Raw genomic sequence first — 15,606 nt, 5'->3', positions numbered from 1 at the left:
AGCAGCATCATGAATAAGAAATTGATAACTCATTTCGTTCATGTTTGCCTATTGAACAATTGATAATTATCATTAGAACATTAAACAATAGATTCTGCTCGTAGTGTTCGAATCTCGTAATAATTGGGTTCGGTAGTTGTAGTGCCTCGGTTCGACTTTGACCGCAAGGTTGATGTAGGACTATCGTTGGTTTAGTAATCATTTGTTTGAAGTTGCATCTGAATCAATTCTCAATGAATGGATGAATGAATATTTGGGGGAATTCGAAAATGAAAGCGTTACGTTGGAGGCACAAGGTTTTGAGCATCAATACCTATTCGGATCAGTCTAGGGCGCTAATTTTAACAGCAGCGTTTTGTTGTTAGCAGCTTTAAATTAAAATATATTTTTATTAGTTTCCATTTCTTTTCAGGTTAATATTTTACTTACATTTATAGTTTTTAACCTAATCTTTTCTTTTATTTTATTTTCAGGACAGCTATGGCGTCCGTGATATGAATTCTTTGATCTTGAATCAATGTTTCAGAACAAACGAGCCCTTTTTTCACCTTACGCTCCCACGCTTCTTCGAACTCCGCCTGCGAATGACGGATCCCTAATCCGAAATCCGAAAAAGAACCTGAAACTATTGAGAACCATAGCAGAGGGTCCAAAGCCCCTAAAGAGGATGGTTTTTTTTATCCCTTTTGTTTATTCTAGGCTCATTAGCATTTTAGCTGTAACAGAGCCGAATTATAATCGTGTACATGTCACATGTTTATCATATCTATAATTAGTACATTACACAGTTGCCATTTTTTTTCGGCGTTAGAGTATTCCCTTCTTCTATACCATTGATATGGTACACATTTACACAGTAGCCATTTAGGCGTAAGAGTTTTCTTTCTGTTCTGCCATTATCTAGTTAGACCGGACAGCGGAGACAGTTGATTGATCATTGTTGAGTTATTTATAGAACAGCAGTCCGATGTGTCTTGCAGAGCAGAGCAGTTGTATGGATGAATCGATCTTATTTCGACCGTGGATCGATCTCCACCGTTGATGATTGTTGCGTGGACGTATTTATTCTGTAACAACACAAAGATGGTCAATGGGGGCCCTGAGTTTTGAACTCATGATCGATCGCTTACTAAGCGAACGCGCAACGAATGTGGCTACGGAGACCCCCTAAAGAGGATGGTTGTAATAGCTGTTATCCATGGTTATTATGGAAAGAAAGAAATGGATAAACTTCTCATCACATCACTCACCACAGTGAATCCTGATTCCTACCTCCACCCCTCCACGAACAACCATCCCTTCCTTGATAAACGCTAGGGAACCACGCTGAAGAGGTGACCCTTCTGGCCTTCGGGCGGTGAATATCACACTAACATTCCTTCCCTTCCCCTGTTGACAGTAAGGACGTGGCCGGCGTTGTTATTGACTATTTAAAGCTCAATGAAAAAGGTTTGCTACCCCAAGCGTCATTCGGTGTGTTTTTTTGTGCAATTTAGCTGGATCAGGGCAATCACGGAGAGCAACTGCGATCTACCCAAGCTCAAGCTTACGCTTCTACACTTCTTCGACTGCTACTTCTTCGTAACTCTTAAACTCTGCGTCTATCCACAAATCTGTTTCAATTCAATTTTCACTCTAAACTTTTCTATTCACATCTATTTAAAAGCAAATCCAATTAATTTTCAGCCATTTTAATTTATGTCTTTGTTTTCATATTTCTTACACACGCCCACATTCTTCCACTGACGTTCAGCACCAACGTCTTTCTCACGAAGTCGCAATGTATTTATATGGTGCTCGGAGGTAGGTAAAGGGCGAACACAAAATTATTGCGACACTGAAAATGTCATGCCAATTTTCTTATAATGTTTAAAATCAAACCAAAATTTTAGGGTAGTTTTATACATATATTTACTTCAAAAATCAAAAGAAAAGTTAATCGATGGAGCCTTGAGTTTAAAATTGAACGCATTTTCGCTTGATGCCCTCCATCAAAGTCTTTACAGTGTCATCCGGTACCAGTTTCTCAGTTTTTTTTTCCATTTTCTTAACATGTCCTTCTCGTCTTTGACTGTCTTCTTGCTCTTCCGAAGTTCCCGCTTCATTATAGCTCAGTACTGCTCCACCGGGCGCAGCTCCGGACAGTTTGGTGGGTTCATGTCCTTTGGAACAAAATGGACAGAATTGGCCTCATACCACTCCAGGACACTTTTAGAATAGTGGCATGATGCCAAATCTGGCCAAAATAGCGGAGCTTCGTCGTGCTGCTGCAAGAACGGCAAAAGGCGCTTCTCGAGGCACTCAGATTTGTAGATCTCGCCATTTACTATGCCCTTTGTCACGAAAGGCTCACTCCTCAGTCCGCAAGAGCAGATGGCCCGCCAAATTCTTGGAGGCGAACTTCGACATTTTCTTCTTCTTAAATTTGTCGTCCACATCGAACTTGCTCTTGCCAGTGAAAAACTACAACCCCGGAATTTGCTTTTATATACGTTTCGTCGTCCATCACACAGCAGCCATATTTTGTCAGCATCTTCTCGTAGAGCTTCCGTGCCCGAGTTTTAGCCGTCGATTGTTGCCGCTCATCGCAGTTTGGGAAGTTCTGTACCTTGTATGTATGTAGTCCAGCTCTCTTCTTTGCATTCTGAACGTAGCTCTGCGACATGCCGATCTTTTTAGCCAAATCACGGCTTGAGACGTTGGGATTTGCTTTAATCATCCGCTTCACCTTTCCCTCCGTCTTTTTGTTCTCCGGTCCCGGTTTTCTTCCAGCTCCTTTGCCGTGGTCCAACGTCAACCGCTCCTGGAACCGCTTCAACACTCTGGAGACGGTTGAACGGTGAATGTTCAAAATTTTTCCCAACTGCCGGTGCGACAGGTCAGGAAATTTCAGGTGTTTGGAAAGAATTTGTTCTCTCGATTCGCGTTGGTTTACCTCCATTTTCGTTGAATCGAAAAACACGACTTCGAGTTTGACAGCATGTAGACAATACACATCAATGAGAAAGTGTGAAAAATTTGGTTGATTTTTACCCAATGGTAAAAAAGTTATGCCCTGTTGAATGTGTCGCAATAATTTCGTGTTCGCCCTTTACATACCCCCTCTCCGTAATTCTGGTGGAGTTCTCTGCACTCCAGATTTACAATCCTGAACCTCTGGTACCTTAAGCTTCGCCACGAGTCACCTGAACTGACCCTTAGTGATCTTTACTATTGCCTGCCTGATTCTGCCTTCTGGTCCTTTCGACAATGTCTCGGATCCAATTTTTCGTATGCTATCATCGGCGATATACACAAGGTCACCACGAGTGAATGGCGGTGACTTCACGTGTCACTTCGACCTTCGATCGAAGACGGCAAATGTTCCGTGACCTATCGTTTCCACTATCTGTCGGCCAGCACTTGCGAGCGCTTATAACAATCGGAGAACCACAGCTTCGTTGGTGGGCGGAACGGCATTCTTGGTTTGAGCTCCAACACCGCGGATGAAATGATCTTGTGTCAAAGCTTCTAGTGCTTCTGGCTCCAGTGATGAGTACGTTAGGGGTTTATCAGCTTCACGAATTCTCATCCGGTGATACATCTCTCTTATATCTGGCCCGAATCCGATCACCTTTTCACGGAATCTACAAAGCACCGCGGGAAGTGTGGTCAACACAGCCGGACCCTTTAGCAGCTCGGAGTTCAACGAGATACCCTTGTCTTCCGCTCTAGCATCCCACACCAGATGTTATTTTGCTTCCTCTGATTGAAGACTATGTTTAGAGGGATGTACCACACCCTGCTACAATCGAACGCTTTCAACTCCGAACGCGTCGCTATGTGGGTGTATCCTTTCGCAAGATATTCGCCAATCATGCAACGAACTGTCTCATACCGCTCGGCATCCTTCTGCAAGCACCTTTCTATGCTCTGTATGCGCTGCACCGTCATAGGAAAGCTGGGATCGTCCTCCTTCCATAAAAGACCCGTTTCAAAGCAATCACCATCCCTAGCAGTCGTCTTCTCCAGGATCTCCATCGCACTTCTGTCATCCAACAACGCATCAGAAATTTCGGATTCCTCCAGAGTATAAGTTTTCTTGAGCAGGTCGTGGAGCTCTTGGTTCGATAGCATACTGCATGTTTGATGCCCGACGATTCCACTGTCCAAATAAAAGGAACCCGTTGGTCCGTAGACGGTCCATCCGAGCTTCGATCTGACAGCTATCGACTCCCCTGGTCACCCCATTCTAGATTAGATCGGTGCGTATAGATGAATGTTCTTCAGCCCGATGAGATTCGGCGGAGTTGCTTGTTGGGAGTGCGCGACTGGTAGACCACGTATATGCCCCCGCTGCTTAAATATCTCCGACAAAGGTAGAGTTTGTGGCGGATGCTTTAGACTCTCCATGTGGAAACGTTGCATTGATTCTCTTGCGGATATAAACAGTTCAATTCTCCGTGAGTCCTCCTTGACCCTGGAAACTCCAGCACTTCACATCACACGAAGTGGTGGGGTTATTCCTCTTACACTCCCAATTTGCTAATGAGTGACTTCTCTACGAGCGTATATGACGATCCTTCGTCTAGAAAGGCGAGTGTGTCCACAGAGGCTGACCTCAGTACAGCTTAGCCATCAAGAAAATGACGAAGGGTTCCGGCAGAGTGGCGTGAATGTTGCAAATCGATCTCTCTTGATGTAGCAGTGGATTATGACGATCGTTACAACCATCGACGTTGCATCGCAAATTCAGCTTGCATCGAAAATTGCCATGTTCGTTAAGACACAACTGGTTCCACCTTCGTACTAGCTTCCCAACGGAGTTTCCGGAACTTATCTCAGTTCCTAACCCTGTGGTCGACTCTTCCACGGATCCTACACGGTGTCCTTTCTCTTCCGGATGAACCCTGGTTTTTTCCGTTTCACAATGAGCGAACAGCTTCTCGATTAGCTCCTGAATCAGCATCGGGTTCATCAAGTGAGTGGTCAGTCCTGAAGCCCGAAGCTGATTAAACTCGCCAATCGATCTGCTTTCGGTGGAGGCGCATTGCGGATTTTCATCAGCACATATTGAGCAGCGCCTCTGGGCGACCGAACAGCATCCGCAGGATTCCGATAATCTTCGAGACTGCCTTAGGTAGTAGGTGTCTTGTTCTCACCACCTCTAATGCCTCTCCTTTCAGGCACTCTTGCAAACGCGCTAGGTTTTCGATGTTCGAAAAACCTCATGCTTTTGTCGACGTCTCGCAGCTGCTTATAATCAGAGGCTATTCCTCCAGTTGGCCAGAAAAAGTTGGCAACTTCCTGGACAGAAACTAGCGAGATGATAACTGGGCTTTCATGGGACCTTTATGATGATGTCGCTTATTTCGTCGGTTATTTTCTTTGCATCTTTCTCGGAGCTCTCCGAGGTCTCTTCCTCCGTTTCGGAGCTATCTCCATCTTCGCTTCCCTCTTCTTCTACGCTATCATCCAGAGACTTATCTTCTTTTTCAGATCTATCAGACTCCGAAATCTCTTTCTCCTTCTTCATACTTTTACGTTTCTTCTTTTGCTTCTTCGTTCTCGGTTCTTCGGAGTGTTGAGTGAGTTTGATCACACTATTTGAGGGACTTTCTCGCGGAAATTTCCTGTTCTGAGAAGAACTGTTTGACATTTGTTTTGCTGAAAACAAAACAAAATCTCTCGTGTTTTTTTTTTGTCCAATTTGTTTATTTATTTAGACTCGTTAGCATTTTAGCTGTTACAGAGCTGGGCTTTAATCGTGTCCATGTACTTGTTTGTGGTTCTATAAATTGTAAATCACACAATAGTAGTAGCCATTTAGGCGTAAGAGTTTTTTTCCTGTTCCATTACTTTGTGGTAAATTACACAGTAGTATCCATTTAGGCGTCTGCCCCCGTGGCCGAGTGGTTAGCGTCACACTTTACATGCTTTTCGGGTTCGGGTTCGATTCCCGTTCTGTCAGTGGAATTTTTCGTCAAAGAAATTTCCTCCGACTTGCACTGTGGTCACGCGTATTCTAGAGCTTGCCACTCAGAATGCATTCAAGGCGTATTATTTGGCATAGAAATTTCAACTAAGTACTAATAAAATTGACGCAAGTATTACCACGTTGAGACGGAGTAGTTCCTCTAGGAACGTTAGGCACATTTAAGAAAAAGAAGAACCCATTTAAGTGTAAGGGTATTCTTTCTGTTTTTCCATTGTTCAGCAGACCGGACAACGGAGACAGTTGATATTGATCATTGTTGAGTTATTAATAGCACAACAGTCCGATGTTTCTTGCAGAGCAGAGCAGTTGTATTGATGAATCGATCCTCGTTGCACCGTGGATCGATCTCCATCGCTAATGATTGTTGCGTGGACGTAGTTATTCTATAACAACACAAGGATGGTCAACTGAAGGCCCTAAGTTTGAACTCACGATCGCTCGCTTAGTAAGCGAACGCGCAACCAAGAGGCTACGAAGACCCCCAACATATCTCGTGTTGTGCGTGATTATGTTTACATTTTTCGCAGCCGCGGCCTCTGTGCAGCGATTTCTTGAGAATTTAGTTGACTTTTGCTTTCGGCCAGCTGCTGGTCACCTTCATCACAGCAGTAAGTTTTATTTTTTGGGCCAGCGGTTGTTGTTTTCTTCTCCCCGGTAGCAGCGAGGAGATAGCGGTAGATGCTTGAACGAACACGACGCACCAGTACCCTTCGTTTGCACACATACGGGCTCTTGATGCTGACACCGTTCATCAGCACTTTCTTGATGAACGAAGCTAGCTTCGCCACATCTACGTTGCATCAGCGATAACATGCTCCAACCGGTGTACAATTATAACTGAGTGGATAGCCAAGCGGCCAGCTTACATACAGATTTTTTGTGATTTCAATAGTCTGCTTCAAAGAAATAAAGCAATTTTTAAGCTATTGAAACAAGTTTTTGGATCAATAGTTAACAAGCAGATAACGCGTAGACATTTTGTCTTTGGAATGAAGTGGTTGGTTAGGAGGTATTAACACTCAAAATATAGTTGGTCCGCCGAAACGCACTCGTTTTCGAAACGTTGAACTTACACTCAGTATAGAACTGAAAGACGTAGTTCTACGTCAATATTCTCCGCTGTTCCGTATCTTTTTGTCAAGTGCAGTACCACTCTTCCTAATAAAAATTAAAAATTTCGATATAAAAAGAAAACTTATGTTATTTCAGTAATACTCGTTATGTATCTATTCCCAACAGAAACCAAAATTTTATTGGCTATGCAAAAAAGCGCGCTATCATTCGATAAAACTCATTTTTCCTCATCGTTAAAGCGTTAAACTGGAAGGAAGCTGATTATGATAGCCCCACACTCGACGCCGTACATCTCCCGGTCAAATATATTACAAACGTGTTCCACTTTGATTTAATATGGCTGCCGTTGTGTCCAGCTGTCCCCTCGGCGGCGATAAATTTCTTCACCTCGGGGAAATAATTTATTGCCATAAAGATTATGGGGAGTGGACTCACTGCGTCCCACTTCTGGCTGCTACACAGGGCGGGAGAAGCCGTGCGTCTGTGTGCTGCAGTGATTATTTAAAGAAATTGAAAACTTTGTTAGAATGCATTGATCGGCACTTGTGTTTGCGTTGGATGAAAAAAAAAAACATTATGTTGAACACCGAAATTGTACTGTGTACTTAATGTGGAATTAATCAGTTCAAACTGTGGGAAAATAATACCACCAGCTCTCAGCCTCATGGGAAGAAAACAGCACGATACACATCATCTTCGCCATTAAGCCAATCATGAGTTGCACCTTTTTCCAAACTGCGGTTTGACTCGGAGCCGCACGAAAGAAATAGACTTCCAAATGTCATACCTTTTGCTTGAAATAAAAAAAAATAGATAACCTAAATGTCACACCGCACCACTAAACTAACCTCCTTCGGTGTGCAACATCAACACCGGCAGGTGATGATATTCCGCGGGATTTGGGCCGCACAAAAATGCTCCCATGATGCCTTTGCGATATTCGCTGCGCGCGGGGAGCACAAGAATTTTAATTGAAAAAAAAACTATACACTGAGGCAAACGAACGGCGCGCTCTGAACATGCTTTTGATTTCAATTCAGTTCGACTTATTTGACAGCTGGTACGTGAGATGTGCTGCAGATCGTTGTCGCTCCCCCCACTCGGCCTCCGCCCAGGAGGTTTGCTGCCATCAAACTCGATGACAACACTGAACCATGCCATTATTATTGGTGCGGCGTTGTGTTGTTGTGGGCCTATGAGAAGAAAAGTCTCAGAAGACAGCGTCTGAGACATACAGTTAGAATGGCTTTGTTCGAAATGAATTTGTATTCAAACAGTGTTGTGGTGTTGTGCTTTTTTGCGTTTTTCGTTCGCAAACTTGGGAATATGCAAATGTGTCATAGCAAGTGACAATGAACCATGGCACAAAAAAGGATATACTGAGGGCGAGGACAGCTCCCAACCCGTGATCACTTCAGGGCGGAAGATTGTGACTTTCTTGAGAAAATCAATTACACATTAGACCCATTCCAGCGTGACGTGACAACGTATTGACTCACTAAAAACAGGTTTTCTCTCATTTTCATGCATAAATCACACAATTTCCAATTGGTAAAAGGTGTTAAAGTGAAATTGAGAAAATTTCCTACAAGAATCTTCAGTTGGAGAATATCTTACAGTTGAATTCGCTTGTTGCCAGCCCAATACTTTTGTGACGTGACAAAACCTGTCTTTTTGCGGTTTCCGACTTTTGAACATTGATGTTGTATTTTCAGTGCCGTTTCAAAACATACCAATAAGCTTTGTTCTATGATTTGTCAACGAAAGATAAATGTAGATTCCTGTATATTCAGTTTTTCAAAAAACTCACAAGAACTTTGCAAAAATCGGCATGCATTTTGTAACGTGACAACGCGCTCTTTGCGAATAAACAGTCTCCGCGAAGCGTTGTCACGTCACACAATCAATAAGTTGTATTAAATAAGAATTTCACCGTATTGTAGCAAAGCTATATACTATTTTTTATGTTTTTTATTACTCTGAATACTTCTCACTTTCCTCTGCGATTTCCCTTCCCCTTTCAGAAGTCCATCCTATAGGGGAAGGTTGTCCTAACGCGACCGATGGTCTTGAACCTACCCCCTCTTTGTATCTCAGGAACGGTGCTTCCTACTAAATTGTCAATAGTGTCAAATTAAAGGTTTCATAACGCTGACAATTTGATAATATGATAACTTTTTCTGGTTCTCTTCATTCTATCGTTTTAGCGCCATTTTTCGTTTTAATTACTTCAAAAACAGAGAAGAAATATTTTTGACTGTATAGAAAATGAGTTTAATGTTCCTTTAGATTGCGGAATTATATTCAATAACATGCTTTTATATAAAAATCTCAAAACTTGATGCGTTGAGCCCAGCGTCGACCCATAGTGGCTGGCGTTAACCTTTTTGGTGGGAGGGTGCTGACTGACTGGGACTGACAGTTGTACAGGGTTTTCCAACTTTAAATTCCGAAAGTAAATTGAAATAAAACACACTTAGAATTCGAATTTCGATGAAACTTTTATTTCAAATTAAAGTTTGGTTTATGCCATTATGTGTGAAATACAACATCATTCAAATGTCCACCTAGGGCTTCCTCGCACACCTTGATCCGAAACAGGTAATTTTCGATGACTTTTCGGCACATATGGGGCGGTATCTCGGTCATAACTTCACGAATGTTGTCTTTCAAATGTTCAAGAGTTTGCGGAGAGTTAGATATGGTCTTTCGCATAACCCCACAAATAAAAAGTCTGGCGGGTTCAAATCGCATGATCTAGACGGCCAATTGGTATTACCAAAACGCGAAATTATGCGTCCCTCAAATTTCGTTCGCAATATGGCCATGTTCGGTCGTGTTGTGTGGCACGTGGTGCCGTCCTGCTGAAACCACATGTCATCCGTATCCATATCTTCAATTTGTGGCAAAAAAAAATTTGAAACGGTTAACATGCGGCCATAGCGCTCACCATTCACAGTTACCGTCTCGCCGTCCTCATTTTCAAAGAAATACGGCCCGATGACTCCACCAGACCATAATGCGCACCAAACAGTGACTTTTGGCGGATGCAATGGCCTCTCAACAATCATGTGTGGATTTTCTGAGCCCCATATACGGAAATTTTGGGTGTTCACATAGCTCGAAATGTGCCTCATCGCTGAAGAAAATTTGATGCGAAAATTCAGCATTCTGCTGCTGTTGTTCGTTCACCCAATCGACGTATGCCCGACGCATTCCATGGTCACCACGCTCTAATTTTTGTACCAGTTGGACTTTATATGGATGTAGGTGCAAGTCCAAATGCAAAATTCGCCACAATGATGTGTTTGACAAGCCCAATTGCTGAGCACGCCGTGGAATCGAAACATTCGGGTCATCCTCCACACTGGCAGCAACAGCAGCAATATGTTCGGCCGAACGCACATTACGATGATGCACAGGTTTCACAATATCCGCTACGGATCCAGTTTGTTCGAATTTACGCACTACATTAGCGATTGTGTGCTCTGTATGCCGTCCATGACGACCAAAGAACGTCGGTAATGCTCGAAAAACATTTGCCAGTTTTTCATCATTTTTATAGTATAGTTTAACAAAATTAACACGTTGTGCGATGCTAAAACGATCCATATTGTAAAATGGCAGACATTTAACTAATGATATGACGCTTTGGTTGACAGCTATGTCAAACGGTTGTTAGCGCAGGGCTGTATACTTTCGGAAGCCCGAAATGGAAAACCCTGTAGAAAGATAAAAAAAGAATATGTACGGTTTGTTTTCGGATGTTTCACAAAGTGTTACTATTTTCTAGTCGAATTGCTTCCCGACCGATACTGATGTTGTGCAGATGCTCTTGATGCGCGCGGAATGGGAGAGCAGCAGAAAAGAGTTGGGGCTTAAAGTGTTAAAATCTAAGTACTAAAAATTCTAAAAATTTAAGAATCAAAAAATTAAAATCTGAAAATCTGAAAACTTCAAAATTTAAATATTTAAAAATTCTAAAATTTAAAAACTTAAAAGTTTAAAAATTTGGAAAATTAAAAATTAAAAATTTCAAAATTCAAAAAAATTTAAATTTAAGATTTTAGAATCACATCACTTACCACAGTGAATCCTGATTTTTTTCTTAACCATTCCCACTAACAACTATCCCTTCCATGATAAACGCTAGGGAACCACGCTATAGAGGCGACCCTTCTGGCCTTCGGGCGGCGAATATCATACTAACATTCCTTCCCTTCCCCTGGTGACTCTGAGGACGTGGCCGGCGTCGTTATTGACCATTAAAAGCTCGAATCACCAAAAATTGCACAACGAGAATGATTTGCTAGTCCCAAGCATCATTCTGTGTGTTCTTTGTGCAATTTGGTTGGTTCAGGTCAATCACGGAGAGCAACTACGAATTGTACAGTCTATCCAAGCTGAAGCTCAAGCTCAATGTTCTTTTAGATTGCGAAACATTACAAAATAAGGCCATTTTAATCGCTTATGTGATGTTTATCAAAATAAGTAATATAAATTGAATCTACCCGTTACTTGTAGTACACGGTATGCTATTATTTGGGAAAAGTCGGGGTGGTCCTAAATCGATCCCCAGTTTTCACGACGCGATTCTTGCCATCAATGGCTCGCACACGCCTGGTTCATCGAGTGGCGCTCACCACCGGGGGAACGCATTTGCTTTTGATATCGGATACTTCTGATAAACTCTTTATATGCATCCGTGTGCATGTGCGCAAGGGCGTTTATGTTTTCATGTTGAAGATGACTTTGACTTTGAAGTGGACTTTGATCGTTGACCGTTGACGTTTGCGTGTGCATTTGTATGTGCGCTAACTCCACACGCGTCTCTCTAAGGCTAAGTTCTTACCACTCAAATATTCTCTTCCACTCGTTTAAATCCTATCTGGTCACTGTCGAACTTTATTCTCTTTTTCATTCTTCTCCGCGTACCCATGGATATATGCCAATTCTACCATTCACCATTCGTATTGTGGTATTTCATGCCATTTCCGGTCTACCGCTTTTAACGAACCGAGCTTGGAACCGATCCGATAGAGTTTGTATGAATTTGTATTGGAATAATTGATTCGTTATACGGCTTTTTTCTTAGCGGCCCAGGAACGTATCTAGGCCGTAAAGCGAGGTATGGGTGTATTATCAGCAAACCGGAAGTCGATTATATTCTATATTCTTGAAACAAAGTTCATCTATTGTTGACAAAGCATAGCAGAAAGTTCATTTGTATGTTTTGAAAGGGAACTGAAATTACAACATTAATGTTCAAAAGTCGGAAACAGCTAATAGTCGGGTGTTGCGACATAACAAAAGTATTTTACTGAAAACAAACCAATCTAACTATAAAATATTCTCCAACTGATGATTCTTGTAGGAAAGCTCCTCAATTTTACTATAACATTGTTTAATTTTGTGTGATTTATACATGAAAACGTAAAACAAGCGTTTGTAGTGAGTCAAAATGTTGTCACATCATGCTGGAATGGATCGTACACTTTGCGTGACGTTACAACAACTTCTGGAGACAGTTGTTTCTCCTCTATTTGTGGACCGATCTTAACCAAATTTTGTGGGTTGTTGACCCTCATTGTTTGCTCAGAGAAACCCAAGTTTAAAAATGTTTGAACTTAGGTTCATCTGATAAAATACAAAAAAGTGCTTTATTTTTGTGACGGGACAACGCTTCAAAATACCTGTTTTTCAAATCCTTCTTTCTCACAAATTACAAAATGAAACCTAGGTCTACCTACGGCTTTTAAAACAATTATTTAATTATCTATCCAATGATATACAGACAATGAAGTTTGGTTAAGCAAGTGCAGAGATATCTCGAAAAACATAAGAATAGTGAAAACCTAAAATATTTTAAATATAATTACGTAGTTTTTTAAACTCGCCTCTCTCGAAGGTTGGTGCATAAAAATCAAATTCGTTTCAAAGAATTTATGATGTAACTAGTACTTATTCAAATAAAGTTTTCAATTTTCTCCTACCACTAGATTTGAAATTTGGTTCTCTGGTGCATAACCTCATGGAATGGGTCATTAGATTTTCAACGTTTCGTAACAAGAATCCGTTTTTCGTATAATATTTTTGACATTTTTTATAAAATAATATTTTTGTACATCATAAAAATACACCTCCATAGCTTATCAAAACCATCATATGCTCCAGACCTCATTTAAAACAATTTACAGCCCCTGAAACATTTGTTTCATAGGCATTATTATCATCATTCATGGGTTACGATAGGTTATTGGCTGTGCAACTCAATTTGGTCCGGCTTCACAATACAGCTCAAGGTGCTATAAAAAATCGACGGCGACAGCTAATTTCCACTGAATCGTGAGGTGGCGACATCTATCAGCCAAATATTGTTGACAAGCCTTTGAGTTTTGCGAAACAAGCTCCATTGAAAGTGTCGAATTTCGTTGCAAGTAAACTCCATTTGCGGGATGTTTTGATGATCTGTTTCCGTTGGGAGAAAGGTACAACTGAAGCGCATCGAATGCTTATGAAAGTTAATGGTGACTCTGCACCACCGCATGAATTTTGTAGGGAATGGTTTGGACGATTTAAAAGTGTCCGGATTAACCGAAAAGGTTTGAAGACGAAGAATTAGAGACATTACTCGATCAAAATTCGTGTCAAACGCGAACAGAGCTTGCAGAATCATTGGAAGTAACATGGCAAGCTATTTTCATGGTATATCCAAAAGCAAGGAAATTATGTTCCGTACAAACTGAAAACGAGCGATGCGGCGATTCTGCATGACCGAAATGATGCCTATTTAAATAACACAACTGAACTGAAGGATCTCAAATGGAAAAAGTATTTGAGCAATGGTATATGGTAAGAAAAAAGACCAAAACATTGGTTTTACAATAATCATAAAACTATTGAAATAAGGAAAATAAAACATTTTTAAACATCAACAAGACTCAAATCACTCAGTTGCATGGCGTTCTCAAGAATTGGGCATCTCCCAAACTTCAATATGGCGGATTTGAGCGGAGGAGATCTTGGGCTACATCCTTACAACCATATGAATCGTCGAAACTTCTACAATTGGGCTCTGGCGAATCTTGAAGAGAATGATGATTTTTATCGCAAAATCATCTTCAGTGATGAGGCTCATTTCTGGCTAAATGGCAAAATATACGTTATTGGTCAAATGCAAACCCACATGTGCTTCAAGAAACACCATTGCATCCGCAAAAAAAATACTGTTTGAACATGTGATTTTAATGCCGGAGGAGTGATTAGGTCGTAACGGTCGATTCGATCCCTATAACTATCACACCGAGCAAATTTACATATTTTGTGAATAGAATGTTATCGAATCGAGTTGTTTCTCAAACGTCGGCGAATTGTATATTTTGAAACATTGCTGGAATGCTTCCAAAAGCAAAACATCAGGAATTTTACAAGCAAACCAAACAGCTCGATAAATTATGCCGAAAGCAAAATTCTGTTCAACTTGAATTACATAATAGAGCCCAATATTTGATTTTAGAAATTTTCTCATTTACTATTTGATCTATCCATGAATATATCTCTTGAAAGATTGCATTACTTATCATAGTTTCAAAATTAAAGAAACAATACTTCATTAAACCCGTGTTCGCAGTCTTCAAAGGCGAAGTTTTCTTCTAAAAAAAAAATTGTTTATAATAATTATAAGATTTCGAAAATGAATAAAAACAAAATTGTGTTTGTTTACGGATGTTTCCAGTATTTTAATTTGGTCATCTAACAAGTTATATGTCTGGAGAAAACAATGTTTGAATTGTTCCTAGTGACAATTTTTCGCTTTATTACAAGTTATGGCCGAACAACTGGATGTGTCAATATTAAATAACTAACAATCGGAATGAAAATATTAAAACACAAACTTCAATGAAGAAGTTTGTACTCTTTCACAACTGATACGTTTTATTGAGGTAAGCATAAAAATGTGGTAGGATATTTAATCCATTGCTTTTGGAGGTGACACTATCCTAGACCAGCTGGCGAGCACCTAGGAGTACCTACGCAGGCGACCGGTAGACCGCGGACTACCGTTTGGCCATCCCTTATATAGAGAGTCATCCATATCGTGGTATTGATAGTTGGCAAACTTGCATATCATCCAATTTGTGATTCGTTTAACTAATTTAAGGACAACGAGAAACGCGTTATATTTGTTGATGTGTTTTGGCTTAAATTTTTCCTAATCAAGCAAATTACAGCGTTTTGGTTATGTCAAATCAGAACAGGCTTCTGAGCAATTGTCTTTGGGAAATATTCACAAACCATCTCCCAAAGATTGATTTGTGCTGGATTAATTCAATGACACAGTTGAAAAATAATCGAAATCTAAATAAACCCGTAAGCTAGGTTAATACCGCAAAAGAAATATGTTTGATGTGATAACTATTACACTCTACATACATGGAAAACTCCCGTTATGCTCAGATGTCACGTACTCGATTGAAGTATTGTTTTCAGAGTGTGATTTTGAATTACTCATTGCTGTCACGATCGTGAGTACTTGGAACGTGAACTATCCGACT

At 40.8% G+C, this 15,606-nt stretch overlaps 1 protein-coding gene across 3 annotated transcripts in view; it reads right to left on the bottom strand.

Annotated features, from left to right (window-relative positions):
• Window positions 1-15,606, bottom strand: part of LOC129767553 (cadherin-99C) — a 442,929-nt gene that overhangs the window by 374,204 nt on the left and 53,119 nt on the right. The gene's annotated exons all lie outside the window — the stretch shown is intronic.

This window comes from Toxorhynchites rutilus, chromosome 1 (genome assembly GCF_029784135.1).
Source record: "Toxorhynchites rutilus septentrionalis strain SRP chromosome 1, ASM2978413v1, whole genome shotgun sequence".
Taxonomy (NCBI): domain Eukaryota; kingdom Metazoa; phylum Arthropoda; class Insecta; order Diptera; family Culicidae; genus Toxorhynchites; species Toxorhynchites rutilus.
The sequence above is the reverse complement of the archived record's forward strand: the minus strand, read 5'-3'. Positions and strand labels throughout refer to the sequence as shown.